Here is a 13942-nt window from a genome sequence, read left to right as displayed (position 1 = left end):
CTTTTCCTCTTCAACTCCATGGTTTTATTTCCTATTTATCTTCCTCTTTGATATACCCTTCATTTTACATTCACAGTCTAGCTTCTGTCATCTTGAAAATACTCAGAATTTTATTTAGTATTAAGATGAATTATTCAATAGTAAGCTAATTCTAATTTTTCATTTTGAAATTATATCAAAGGTTCATCTAATGAAAATAATCTGTTATTTAACTATAAAAAAAAGAGAAAGGTGCTGCTACGAGTTGAAGTTAGGATCTCCTGTTTTCCATAAAGACACTTTAACCACCTAGGCCACAGAACCTGCATGTCAAACTTTACTGGATCTGATAACAGAATGGAGTGCAATAGAAATCTTGTTTTTCAATTTTCTTTTCTAAGTTGATACAACTCTGTTGTCAAACACTATAGGTTAGAAGACCAAATTTATTTTAGAATACTTCCTTAATGAGTGACTTACCCTACCTATAGAATATAAAATTATGTGTTGTGAGTAAAATGCATTAGTTAAATTGAACTTTCAATTTGTTTGTCATCTCTTTCCTTTTCTTTTACATTCTCTTTTCCCCTATTCTTTTATGGTATTGCTTTGAAATTCTGCAAAACACAAAGTGTTTATTTCATTTGGAGATCAAGCATTCTAAAGTCAAAAGAACACTACTCTTGTTTTTAAACTATATTTAATGTGTACTTGAAGAAATTGAGTTTTAAAAGTTTGAACTAATTCTAAAGTGTTGCTGAAATTTGAAAACAGGACTTCCTATTTATGAGAGAGAAGCTTTGACCACTAAACAACAGCACCTACTTATCTTGCAAACTATGAATAGCTGACTTTGTGGAGATGACTTGTCCTCACTGTCTTCAGTACAGGCTTGTTTATCTGTGGTAAAATGTTGAACAGAAAAGCATTCCCCACCACTTAAGATAAATACCTACATTTTAGTTAACAAGTACTTAGAAAAGTGGATTACATTTTTGAGTGGTTTATACATAATAATTGTAGAGGAATACATCAATTGTCTTCAACTCTAGGGTTTTAGTTCATATATACCTTCCTATTTGATTTACTCTTCATTGTACATTCAAAGTATTGCTTCTGTTACCATGAAAATTCTCTGAATTTTATTTAATATTAAGATGACTCAGATTTTTAATTTTTCAATGGTGTTAGAAAAGCATCTCAGGAAACTGATCTGTAATTTAACAATTAAAATATGAAGGTGCTGCTGAGATTTGAACTCGGGATCTCCTGTTTACTAGACAGGTACTTTAACCAGCTAAGCCCCAGCACCTGCGTGACAAAGTTTATTGAAATAGTTAGCTGAATGGAGTGAAATAGAAATCAGTTTTGTTTTTTTAATTTTCTTTTCTAAGTTCACACAACTCGGTTCTGAAACACTGTAGGTGAGAACACCAAATTTATTTAAAAATACTTCCATAATAGGTGGCTTACCGTTCTTCTAATATATTGAATTATGTCTTGTGAGTGAAATGCATTTGTTAAATTCAACTCTAAATTGAATTTTCATCTCTTTCCTGGTCGTTGTAATTCTCATTTCCCTTATGCATGCATGGTATTGCTTTGAAATTCTGCAAAATACCAAGTGCTTATTTCATTATGAGACGAAGCATTCTAAAGTGAATAGGAGTCTACTCTTGTTTTTAAACTGTATTTAACATTTTCTTGAAGAAATTAAATTCTATAAGTTTGGAGCAAATTTGAGGTACTGCTGAGATTTGAACTCAGGATTTCCTGTTTACGAGACAGGCGCTTTAACCACTAAGCCACAGAACCTCTTTGTTCTAAGGCGATTGAATAATTCACTTAGTTGCATTATTGGTTTTCAATGCCTTCTGTGGAGTCTTCTTTTTCTGTGTTATTACGTTAGACATAAAAGAATTCCCCATCACTTAAGAAGAATACCTAAGTCTTTGTTAAAAGGTACTCATAAAAGTAGATTACATTTTTGAGTGTTTCACAAGTTATTATTGTAGAGGATTGCATCACTTTTCCTCTTCAACTCCATGGTTTGATTTCCTATTTATCTTCCTCTTTGATATACCCTTCATTTTACATTCACAGTCTAGCTTCTGTCATCTTGAAAATACTCTGAATTTTATTTAGTATCAAGATGAATTGTTCAATAGTAAGCTGATTCAAATTTTTCATTTTTAAATTATATCAAAGGTTCATCTAATGAAAATAATCTGTTATTTAACTATGAAAAGAGAAAGGTGCTGCTAAGAGTTGAAGTTAGGATCTCCTGTTTTCCATAAAGACACTTTAACCACCTAGGCCACAGAACCTGCATGACAAACTTTACTGGATCTGATAACAGAATGGAGTGCAATAGAAATCTCGTTTTTCAATTTTCTTTTCTAAGTTGATACAACTCTGTTGTCAAACACTATGGGTGAGAAGACCAAATTTATTTTAGAATACTTCCTTAATGAGTGACTTACCCTACCTATAGAATATAAAATTATGTGTTGTGAGTAAAATGCATTAGTTAAATTGAACTTTCAATTTCTTTGTTGTCTCTTTCCTTTTCTTTAACATTCTCTTTTCCCCTATTCTTTTATGGTATTGGTTTGAAATTCTGCAAAACACAAAGTGTTTATTTCATTTGGAAATCAAGCATTCTAAAGTCAACAGAACACTACTCTTGTTTTTAAACTATATTTAATGTTTACTTGAAGAAATTGAGTTTTAAAAGTTTAAACTAATTCTTAAGTGTTGCTGAAATTTGAAAACAGGACTTCCTATTTATGAGAGAGAAGCTTTGACCACTAAACAACAGCACCTACTTATCTTACAAACTATGAATAGCTGACTTTGTGGAGATGACTTGTCCTCACTGCCTTCAGTGCAGTCTTGTTTATCTGTGGTGAAATGTTGAACAGAAAAGCATTCCCCACCACTTAAGAAGAATACCTACATTTTAGTTAAAAAGTACTTAGAAAAGTGGATTACATTTTTGTGTGGTTTACACATAATAATTGTAGAGGAATACATCAATTGCCTTCAACTCTAGGGTTTTAGTTCATATATACCTTCCTATTTGATTTACTCTTCCTTTTACATTCAAAGTATTGCTTCTGTTACCATGAAAATTCTCTGAATTTTGTTTAATATTAAGATGAACTGTCTATTAGTAAGATGACTCAGATTTTTCATTTGTGTAAGAGAACATGTCAGGAAACTGATCTGTAATTTAACAATTAAAGTATGAAGGTGCTGTTGAGATTTGAACTCAGGATCTCCTATTTATTAGACAGGCGCTTTAACCAGCTAAGCCACAGCACCTGCACAACAAAGTTCTATGAAATAGTTAGCTGAATGGAGTGAAATAGAAATCAGTTTTGTTTTTTTAATTTTCTTTTCTAAGTTCACACAACTCGGTTCTGAAACACTGTAGGTGAGAACACCAAATTTATTTAAAAATACTTCCATAAGAGGTGGCTTACCGTTCTTCTAATATATTGAATTATGTCTTGTGAGTGAAATGCATTAGTTAAATTCAACTCTAAATTGAATTTTCATCTCTTTCCTGGTCGTTGTAATTCTCATTTCCCTTATTCATGCATGGTATTGCTTTGAAATTCTGAAAAATACCAAGTGCTTATTTCATTATGAGATGAAGCATTCTAAAGTGAATAGGAGTCTACTCTTGTTTTTAAACTGTATTTAACATTTTCTTGAAGAAATTAAATTCTATAAGTTTGGAGCAAATTTGAGGTACTGCTGAGATTTGAACTCAGGATTTCCTGTTTAAGAGACAGGGACTTTAACCACTAAGCCACAGCACCTCTTTGACCTACGGCAATTAAATAATTCACTTAGTTGCCATTATTGGTTCTCAATGCCTTCTGTGCAGTCTTCTTTATCTGTGTTATTACGTTAGACATAAAAGAATTCCCCATCACTTAAGAAGAATACCTAAGTCTTTGTTAAAAAGTACTCATAAAAGTAGATTACATTTTTGAGTGTTTCACAAATTATTATTGTAGAGGATTGCATCACTTTTCCTCTTCAACTCCATGGTTTTATTTCCTATTTATCTTCCTCTTTGATATACCCTTCATTTTACATTCACAGTCTAGCTTCTGTCATCTTGAAAATACTCAGAATTTTATTTAGTATTAAGATGAATTATTCAATAGTAAGCTAATTCTAATTTTTCATTTTGAAATTATATCAAAGGTTCATCTAATGAAAATAATCTGTTATTTAACTTTAAAAAAAAGAGAAAGGTGCTACTAAGAGTTGAAGTTAGGATCTCCTGTTTTCCATAAAGACACTTTAACCACCTAGGCCACAGAACCTGCATGACAAACTTTACTGGATCTGATAACAGAATGGAGTGCAATAGAAATCTTGTTTTTCAATTTTCTTTTCTAAGTTGATACAACTCTGTTGTCAAACACTATAGGTTAGAAGACCAAATTTATTTTAGAATACTTCCTTAATGAGTGACTTACCCTACCTATAGAATATAAAATTATGTGTTGTGAGTAAAATGCATTAGTTAAATTGAACTTTCAATTTGTTTGTCGTCTCTTTCCTTTTCTTTAACATTCTCTTTTCCCCTATTCTTTTATGGTATTGCTTTGAAATTCTGCAAAACACAAAGTGTTTATTTCATTTGGAGATCAAGCATTCTAAAGTGAAAAGAACACTACTCTTGTTTTTAAACTATATTTAATGTGTACTTGAAGAAATTGAGTTTTAAAAGTTTGAACTAATTCTAAAGTGTTGCTGAAATTTGAAAACAGGACTTCCTATTTATGAGAGAGAAGCTTTGACCACTAAACAACAGCACCTACTTATCTTGCAAACTATGAATAGCTGACTTTGTTGAGATGACTTGTCCTCACTGTCTTCAGTACAGTCTTGTTTATCTGTGGTAAAATGTTGAACAGAAAAGCATTCCCCACCACTTAAGATAAATACCTACATTTTAGTTAAAAAGTACTTAGAAAAGTGGATTACATTTTTGAGTGGTTTACACATAATAATTGTAGAGGAATACATCAATTGTCTTCAACTCTAGGGTTTTAGTTCATATATACCTTCCTATTTGATTTACTCTTCATTGTACATTCAAAGTATTGCTTCTGTTACCATGAAAATTCTCTGAATTTTATTTAATATTAAGATGACTCAGATTTTTCATTTTTAAATGGTGTTAGAAAAGCATCTCAGGAAACTGATCTGTAATTTAACAATTAAAATATGAAGGTGCTGCTGAGATTTGAACTCAGGATCTCCTGTTTACTAGACAGGCACTTTAACCAGCTAAGCCACAGCACCTGCGAGACAAATTTTATTGAAATAGTTAGCTGAATGGAGTGAAATAGAAATCAGTTTTGTTTTTTTAATTTTCTTTTCTAAGTTCACACAACTCGGTTCTGAAACACTGTAGGTGAGAACACCAAATTTATTTAAAAATACTTCCATAAGAGGTGGCTTACCGTTCTTCTAATATATTGAATTATGTCTTGTGAGTGAAATGCATTAGTTAAATTCAACTCTAAATTGAATTTTCATCTCTTTCCTGGTCGTTGTAATTCTCATTTCCCTTATTCATGCATGGTATTGCTTTGAAATTCTGCAAATACCAAGTGCTTATTTCATTATGAGATGAAGCATTCTAAAGTGAATAGGAGTCTACTCTTGTTTTTAAACTGTATTTAACATTTTCTTGAAGAAATTAAATTCTATAAGTTTGGAGCAAATTTTAGGTATTGCGGAGATTTGAAATCAGGATTTCCTGTTTACGAGACAGGCGCTTTAACCACTAAGCCACAGCACCTCGTTTCCCTACGGCAATTGAATAATTCACTTAGTTGCCATTATTGGTTCTCAATGCCTTCTGTGCAGTCTTCTTTATCTGTGTTATTACGTTAGACATAAAAGAATTCCCCATCACTTAAAAAGAATACCTAAGTCTTTGGTAAAAAGTACTCATAAAAGTAGATTACATTTTTGAGTGTTTCACAAATTATTATTGTAGAGGATTGCATCACTTTTCATCTTCAACTCCATGGTTTTATTTCCTATTTATCTTCCTCTTTGATATACCCTTCATTTTACATTCACAGTCTAGCTTCTGTCATCTTGAAAATACTCTGAATTTTATTTAGTATTAAGATGAATTGTTCAATAGTAAGCTAATTCTAATTTTTCATTTTGAAATTATATCAAAGGTTCATCTAATGAAAATAATCTGTTATTTAACTATGAAAAGAGAAAGGTGCTGCTAAGAGTTGAAGTTAGGATCTCCTGTTTTCCATAAAGGCACTTTAACCACCTAGGCCACAGAACCTGCATGACAAACTTTACTGGATCTGATAACAGAATGGAGTGCAATAGAAATCTTGTTTTTCAATTTTCTTTTCTAAGTTGATACAACTCTGTTGTCAAACACTATAGGTGAGAAGACCTCATTTATTTTAAAATACTTCCTTAATGAGTGACTTACCCTACCTATAGAATATTGAATTATGTGTTGTGAGTAAAATGCATTAGTTAAATTGAACTTTCACTTTGTTTGTCGTCTCTTTCTTTTTCTTTAACATTCTCTTTTCCCCTATTCATTTATGGTATTGCTTTGAAATTCTTCAAAACACAAAGTGTTTATTTCATTTGGTGATCAAGCATTCTAAAGTCAACAGAACACTACTCTTGTTTTTAAACTATATTTAATGTTTACTTGAAGAAATTGAGTTTTAAAAGTTTGAACTAATTCTAAAGTGTTGCTGAAATTTGAAAACAGGACTTCCTATTTATGAGAGAGAAGCTTTGACCACTAAACAACAGCACCTACTTATCTTACAAAATATGAATAGCTGACTTTGTGGAGATGACTTGTCCTCACTGCCTTCAGTGCAGTCTTGTTTATCTGTGGTGAAATGTTGACCAGAAAAGCATTCCCCACCACTTAAGAAGAATACCTACATTTTAGTTAAAAAGTACTTGGAAAAGTGGATTACATTTTTGAGTGGTTTACACATAATAATTGTAGAGGAATACATCAATTGCCTTCAACTCTAGGGTTTTAGTTCATATATACCTTCCTATTTGATTTACTCTTCCATTTACATTCAAAGTATTGCTTCTGTTACCATGAAAATTCTCTGAATTTTGTTTAATATTAAGATGAACTGTCTATTAGTAAGATGACTCAGCTTTTTCATTTTTAAATTGTGTTAGAGAACATGTCAGGAAACTGATCTGTAATTTAACAATTAAAATATGAAGGTGCTGCTGAGATTTGAACTCAGGATCTCCTGTTTACTAGACAGGCCCTTTAACCAGCTAAGCCACAACACCTGTGTGACAAAGTTTGTTGAAATAGTTAGCTGAATGGAGTGAAATAGAAATCAGTTTTGTTTTTTTAATTTTCTTTTCTAAGTTCACACAACTCGGTTCTGGAACACTGTAGGTGAGAACACCAAATTTATTTAAAAATACTTCCATAAGAGGTGGCTTACCGTTCTTCTAATATATTGAATTATGTCTTGTGAGTGAAATGCATTAGTTAAATTCACCTCTAAATTTAATTTTCATCTCTTTCCTGGTCGTTGTGATTCTCATTTCCCTTATTCATGCATGGTATTGCTTTGAAATTCTGCAAAATACCAAGTGCTTATTTCATTATGAGATGAAGCATTCTAAAGAGAATAGGAGTCTACTCTTGTTTTTAAACTGTATTTAACATTTTCTTGAAGAAATTAAATTCTATGAGTTTGGACCAAATTTGAGGTACTGCTGAGATTTGAACTCAGGATTTCCTGTTTACAAAACAGACGCTTTAACCACTAAGCCACAGCACCTCTTTATCCTAAGGCGATTGAATAATTCACTTAGTTGCATTATTGGTTCTCAATGCCTGCTGTGGAGTCTTCTTTTTCTGTGTTATTACTTTAGACATAAAATAATTCCCCATCATTTAAGAAGAATACCTAAGTCTTTGTTAAAATGTACTCATACAAGTAGATTACATTTTTGAGTGTTTCACAAATTATTATTGTAGAGGATTGCATCACTTTTCCTCTTCAACTCCATGGTTTGATTTCCTATTTATCTTCCTCTTTGATATACCCTTCATTTTACATTCACAGTCTAGCTTCTGTCATCTTGAAAATACTCTGAATTTTATTTAGTATCAAGATGAATTGTTCAATAGTAAGCTGATTCAAATTTTTCATTTTTAAATTATATCAAAGGTTCATCTAATGAAAATAATCTGTTATTTAACTATGAAAAGAGAAAGGTGCTGCTAAGAGTTGAAGTTAGGATCTCCTGTTTTCCATAAAGGCACTTTAACCACCTAGGCCACAGAACCTGCATGACAAACTTTACTGGATCTGATAACAGAATGGAGTGCAATAGAAATCTCGTTTTTCAATTTTCTTTTCTAAGTTGATACAACTCTGTTGTCAAACACTATAGGTGAGAAGACCTCATTTATTTTAAAATACTTCCTTAATGAGTGACTTACCCTACCTATAGAATATTGAATTATGTGTTGTGAGTAAAATGCATTAGTTAAATTGAACTTTCAATTTGTTTGTCGTCTCTTTCTTTTTCTTTAACATTCTCTTTTCCCCTATTCATTTATGGTATTGCTTTGAAATTCTGCAAAACACAAAGTGTTTATTTCATTTGGTGATCAAGCATTCTAAAGTCAACAGAACACTACTCTTGTTTTTAAACTATATTTAATGTTTACTTGAAGAAATTGAGTTTTAAAAGTTTGAACTAATTCTAAAGTGTTGCTGAAATTTGAAAACAGGACTTCCTATTTATGAGAGAGAAGCTTTGACCACTAAACAACAGCACCTACTTATCTTACAAAATATGAATAGCTGACTTTGTGGAGATGACTTGTCCTCACTGCCTTCAGTGCAGTCTTGTTTATCTGTGGTGAAATGTTGACCAGAAAAGCATTCCCCACCACTTAAGAAGAATACCTACATTTTAGTTAAAAAGTACTTGGAAAAGTGGATTACATTTTTGAGTGGTTTACACATAATAATTGTAGAGGAATACATCAATTGCCTTCAACTCTAGGGTTTTAGTTCATATATACCTTCCTATTTGATTTACTCTTCCATTTACATTCAAAGTATTGCTTCTGTTACCATGAAAATTCTCTGAATTTTGTTTAATATTAAGATGAACTGTCTATTAGTAAGATGACTCAGCTTTTTCATTTTTAAATTGTGTTAGAGAACATGTCAGGAAACTGATCTGTAATTTAACAATTAAAATATGAAGGTGCTGCTGAGATTTGAACTCAGGATCTCCTGTTTACTAGACAGGCGCTTTAACCAGCTAAGCCACAACACCTGAGTGACAAAGTTTGTTCAAATAGTTAGCTGAATGGAGTGAAATAGAAATCAGTTTTGTTTTTTTAATTTTCTTTTCTAAGTTCACACAACTCGGTTCTGGAACACTGTAGGTGAGAACACCAAATTTATTTTAAAATACTTCCATAAGAGGTGGCTTACCGTTCTTCTAATATATTGAATTATGTCTTGTGAGTGAAATGCATTAGTTAAATTCACCTCTAAATTTAATTTTCATCTCTTTCCTGGTCGTTGTGATTCTCATTTCCCTTATTCATGCATGGTATTGCTTTGAAATTCTGCAAAATACCAAGTGCTTATTTCATTATGAGATGAAGCATTCTAAAGTGAATAGGAGTCTACTCTTGTTTTTAAACTGTATTTAACATTTTCTTGAAGAAATTAAATTCTATAAGTTTGGACCAAATTTTAGGTATTGCTGAGATTTGAACTCAGGATTTCCTGTTTACAAGACAGGCGCTTTAACCACTAAGCCACAGCACCTCTTTGTCCTAAGGCGATTGAATAATTCACTTAGTTGCATTATTGGTTCTCAATGCCTTCTGTGGAGTCTTCTTTTTCTGTGTTATTACTTTAGACATAAAATAATTCCCCATCACTTAAGAAGAATACCTAAGTCTTTGTTAAAATGTACTCATAAAAGTAGATTACATTTTTGAGTGTTTCACAAATTATTATTGTAGAGGATTGCATCACTTTTCCTCTTCAACTCCATGGTTTGATTTCCTATTTATCTTCCTCTTTGATATACCCTTCATTTTACATTCACAGTCTAGCTTCTGTCATCTTGAAAATACTCTGAATTTTATTTAGTATCAAGATGAATTGTTCAATAGTAAGCTGATTCAAATTTTTCATTTTTAAATTATATCAAAGGTTCATCTAATGAAAATAATCTGTTATTTAACTATGAAAAGAGAAAGGTGCTGCTAAGAGTTGAAGTTATGATCTCCTGTTTTCCATAAAGACACTTTAACCACCTAGGCCACAGAACCTGCATCACAAACTTTACTGGATCTGATAACGGAATGGAGTGCAATAGAAATATCGTTTTTCAATTTTCTTTTCTAAGTTGATACAACTCTGTTGTCAAACTCTATGGGTGAGAAGACCAAATTTATTTTAGAATACTTCCTTAATGAGTGACTTACCCTAGCTATAGAATATAAAATTATGTGTTGTGAGTAAAATGCATTAGTTAAATTGAACTTTCAATTTGTTTGTTGTCTCTTTCCTTTTCTTTAACATTCTCTTTTCCCCTATTCTTTTATGATATTGGTTTGAAATTCTGCAAAACACAAAGTGTTTATTTCATTTGGAGATCAAGCATTCTAAAGTCAACAGAACACTACTCTTGTTTTTAAACTATATTTAATGTTTACTTGAAGAAATTGAGTTTTAAAAGTTTGAACTAATTCTAAAGTGTTGCTGAAATTTGAAAACAGGACTTCCTATTTATGAGAGAGAAGCTTTGACCACTAAACAACAGCACCTACTTATCTTACAAACTATGAATAGCTGACTTTGTGGAGATGACTTGTCCTCACTGCCTTCAGTGCAGTCTTGTTTATCTGTGGTGAAATGTTGAACAGAAAAGCATTCCCCACCACTTAAGAAGAATACCTACATTTTAGTTAAAAAGTACTTAGAAAAGTGGATTACATTTTTGTGTGGTTTACACATAATAATTGTAGAGGAATACATCAATTGCCTTCAACTCTAGGGTTTTAGTTCATATATACCTTCCTATTTGATTTACTCTTCCTTTTACATTCAAAGTATTGCTTCTGTTAACATGAAAATTCTCTGAATTTTGTTTAATATTAAGATGAACTGTCTATTAGTAAGATGACTCAGATTTTTCATTTTTAAATTGTGTAAGAGAACATGTCAGGAAACTGATCTGTAATTTAACAATTAAAGTATGAAGGTGCTGCTGAGATTTGAACTCAGGATCTCCTATTTACTAGACAGGCGGTTTAACCAGCTAAGCCACAGCACCTGCATGACAAAGTTCTATGAAATAGTTAGCTGAATGGAGTGAAATAGAAATCAGTTTTGTTTTTTTAATTTTCTTTTCTAAGTTCACACAACTCGGTTCTGAAACACTGTAGGTGAGAACACCAAATGTATTTAAAAATACTTCCATAAGAGGTGGCTTACCGTTCTTCTAATATATTGAATTATGTCTTGTGAGTGAAATGCATTAGTTAAATTCAACTCTAAATTGAATTTTCATCTCTTTCCTGGTCGTTGTAATTCTCATTTCCCTTATTCATGCATGGTATTGCTTTGAAATTCTGCAAATACCAAGTGCTTATTTCATTATGAGATGAAGCATTCTAAAGTGAATAGGAGTCTACTCTTGTTTTTAAACTGTATTTAACATTTTCTTGAAGAAATTAAATTCTATAAGTTTAGAGCAAATTTTAGGTACTGCTGAGATTTGAACTCAGGATTTCCTGTTTACGAGACAGGCGCTTTAACCACTAAGCCACAGCACCTCTTTGACCTACAGCAATTAAATAATTCACTTAGTCGCCATTATTGGTTCTCAATGCCTTCTGTGCAGTCTTCTTTATCTGTGTTATTACGTTAGACATAAAAGAATTCCCCATCACTTAAGAAGAATACCTAAGTCTTTGTTAAAAAGTACTCATAAAAGTAGATTACATTTTTGAGTGTTTCACAAATTATTATTGTAGAGGATTGCATCACTTTTCCTCTTCAACTCCATGGTTTTATTTCCTATTTATCTTCCTCTTTGATATACCCTTCATTTTACATTCACAGTCTAGCTTCTGTCATCTTGAAAATACTCAGAATTTTATTTAGTATTAAGATGAATTATTCAATAGTAAGCTAATTCTAATTTTTCTTTTTGAAATTATATCAAAGGTTCATCTAATGAAAATAATCTGTTATTTAACTATAAAAAAAGAGAAAGGTGCTGCTAAGAGTTGAAGTTAGGATCTCCTGTTTTCCATAAAGACACTTTAACCAGCTAGGCCACAGAACCTGCATGTCAAACTTTACTGGATCTGATAACAGAATGGAGTGCAATAGAAATCTTGTTTTGCAATTTTCTTTTCTAAGTTGATACAACTCTGTTGTCAAACACTATAGGTTAGAAGACCAAATTTATTTTAGAATACTTCCTTAATGAGTGACTTACCCTACCTATAGAATATAAAATTATGTGTGGTGAGTAAAATGCATTAGTTAAATTGAACTTTCAATTTGTTTGTCGTCTCTTTCCTTTTCTTTAACATTCTCTTTTCCCCTATTCTTTTATGGTATTGCTTTGAAATTCTGCAAAACACAAAGTGTTTATTTCATTTGGAGATCAAGCATTCTAAAGTCAAAAGAACACTACTCTTGTTTTTAAACTATATTTAATGTGTACTTGAAGAAATTGAGTTTTAAAAGTTTGAACTAATTCTAAAGTGTTGCTGAAATTTGAAAACAGGACTTCCTATTTATGAGAGAGAAGCTTTGACCACTAAACAACAGCACCTACTTATCTTACAAACTATGAATAGCTGACTTTGTGGAGATGACTTGTCCTCACTGCCTTCAGTGCAGTCTTGTTTATCTGTGGTGAAATGTTGAACAGAAAAGCATTCCCCACCACTTAAGAAGAATACCTACATTTTAGTTAAAAAGTACTTAGAAAAGTGGATTACATTTTTGTGTGGTTTACACATAATAATTGTAGAGGAATACATCAATTGCCTTCAACTCTAGGGTTTTAGTTCTTATATACCTTCCTATTTGATTTACTCTTCCTTTTACAAAGTATTGCTTCTGTTACCATGAAAATTCTCTGAATTTTGTTTAATATTAAGATGAACTGTCTATTAGTAAGATGACTCAGATTTTTCATTTTTAAATTGTGTTAGAGAACATGTCAGGAAACTGATCTGTAATTTAACAATTAAAATATGAAGGTGCTGCTGAGATTTGAACTCAGGATCTCCTGTTTACTAGACAGGCGCTTTAACCAGCTAAGCCACAGCACCTGTGTGACAAAGTTTATAGAAATAGTTAGCTGAATGGAGTGAAATAAAAATCAGTTTTGTTTTTTTAATTTTCTTTTCTAAGTTCACACAACTCGGTTCTGGAACACTGTAGGTGAGAACACCAAATTTATTTAAAAATACTTCCATAAGAGGTGGCTTATCGTTCTTCTAATATATTGAATTATGTCTTGTGAGTGAAATGCATTAGTTAAATTCAACTCTAAATTGAATTTTCATCTCTTTCCTGGTCGTTGTGATTCTCATTTCCCTTATTCATGCATGGTATTGCTTTGAAATTCTGCAAAATACAGAGTGCTTATTTCATTATGAGATGAAGCATTCTAAAGTGAATAGGAGTCTACTCTTGTTTTTAAACTGTATTTAACATTTTCTTGAAGAAATTAAATTCTATAAGTTTGGACCAAATTTGAGGTACTGCTGAGATTTGAACTCAGGATTTCCTGTTTACAAGACAGGCGCTTTAACCACTAAGCCACAGAACCTCTTTGTCCTAAGATGATTGAATAATTCACTTAGTTGCAT

General features: G+C 31.7%; 10 non-coding genes across 10 annotated transcripts; all 10 read right to left on the bottom strand.

Moving 5' to 3' along the window:
* Window positions 1–1721: 1721 nt before the first annotated feature.
* TRNAT-CGU (transfer RNA threonine (anticodon CGU)) lies at window positions 1722–1794 on the bottom strand. Its single transcript has one exon. It is a non-coding gene; the product is annotated as a tRNA-Thr (tRNA).
* A 3445-nt stretch (window positions 1795–5239) lies between these two features.
* TRNAT-AGU (transfer RNA threonine (anticodon AGU)) lies at window positions 5240–5313 on the bottom strand. Its single transcript has one exon. It is a non-coding gene; the product is annotated as a tRNA-Thr (tRNA).
* Window positions 5314–7261: 1948 nt separating this feature from the next.
* On the bottom strand, window positions 7262–7335 carry TRNAT-AGU (transfer RNA threonine (anticodon AGU)). The gene has a single exon. It is a non-coding gene; the product is annotated as a tRNA-Thr (tRNA).
* A 430-nt stretch (window positions 7336–7765) lies between these two features.
* TRNAT-UGU (transfer RNA threonine (anticodon UGU)) lies at window positions 7766–7838 on the bottom strand. The gene has a single exon. It is a non-coding gene; the product is annotated as a tRNA-Thr (tRNA).
* Window positions 7839–9283: 1445 nt separating this feature from the next.
* On the bottom strand, window positions 9284–9357 carry TRNAT-AGU (transfer RNA threonine (anticodon AGU)). The gene has a single exon. It is a non-coding gene; the product is annotated as a tRNA-Thr (tRNA).
* A 430-nt stretch (window positions 9358–9787) lies between these two features.
* Window positions 9788–9860, bottom strand: TRNAT-UGU (transfer RNA threonine (anticodon UGU)). The gene has a single exon. It is a non-coding gene; the product is annotated as a tRNA-Thr (tRNA).
* Window positions 9861–11305: 1445 nt separating this feature from the next.
* Window positions 11306–11379, bottom strand: TRNAT-AGU (transfer RNA threonine (anticodon AGU)). Its single transcript has one exon. It is a non-coding gene; the product is annotated as a tRNA-Thr (tRNA).
* A 429-nt stretch (window positions 11380–11808) lies between these two features.
* TRNAT-CGU (transfer RNA threonine (anticodon CGU)) lies at window positions 11809–11881 on the bottom strand. The gene has a single exon. It is a non-coding gene; the product is annotated as a tRNA-Thr (tRNA).
* A 1444-nt stretch (window positions 11882–13325) lies between these two features.
* Window positions 13326–13399, bottom strand: TRNAT-AGU (transfer RNA threonine (anticodon AGU)). The gene has a single exon. It is a non-coding gene; the product is annotated as a tRNA-Thr (tRNA).
* Window positions 13400–13829: 430 nt separating this feature from the next.
* Window positions 13830–13902, bottom strand: TRNAT-UGU (transfer RNA threonine (anticodon UGU)). Its single transcript has one exon. It is a non-coding gene; the product is annotated as a tRNA-Thr (tRNA).
* Window positions 13903–13942: the final 40 nt, after the last annotated feature.

Source organism: Pleurodeles waltl, chromosome 12 (genome assembly GCF_031143425.1).
Source record: "Pleurodeles waltl isolate 20211129_DDA chromosome 12, aPleWal1.hap1.20221129, whole genome shotgun sequence".
Lineage (NCBI taxonomy): Eukaryota > Metazoa > Chordata > Amphibia > Caudata > Salamandridae > Pleurodeles > Pleurodeles waltl.
Note: the sequence above shows the minus strand (reverse complement) of the source record. Positions and strands in the feature narration are given on the sequence as shown.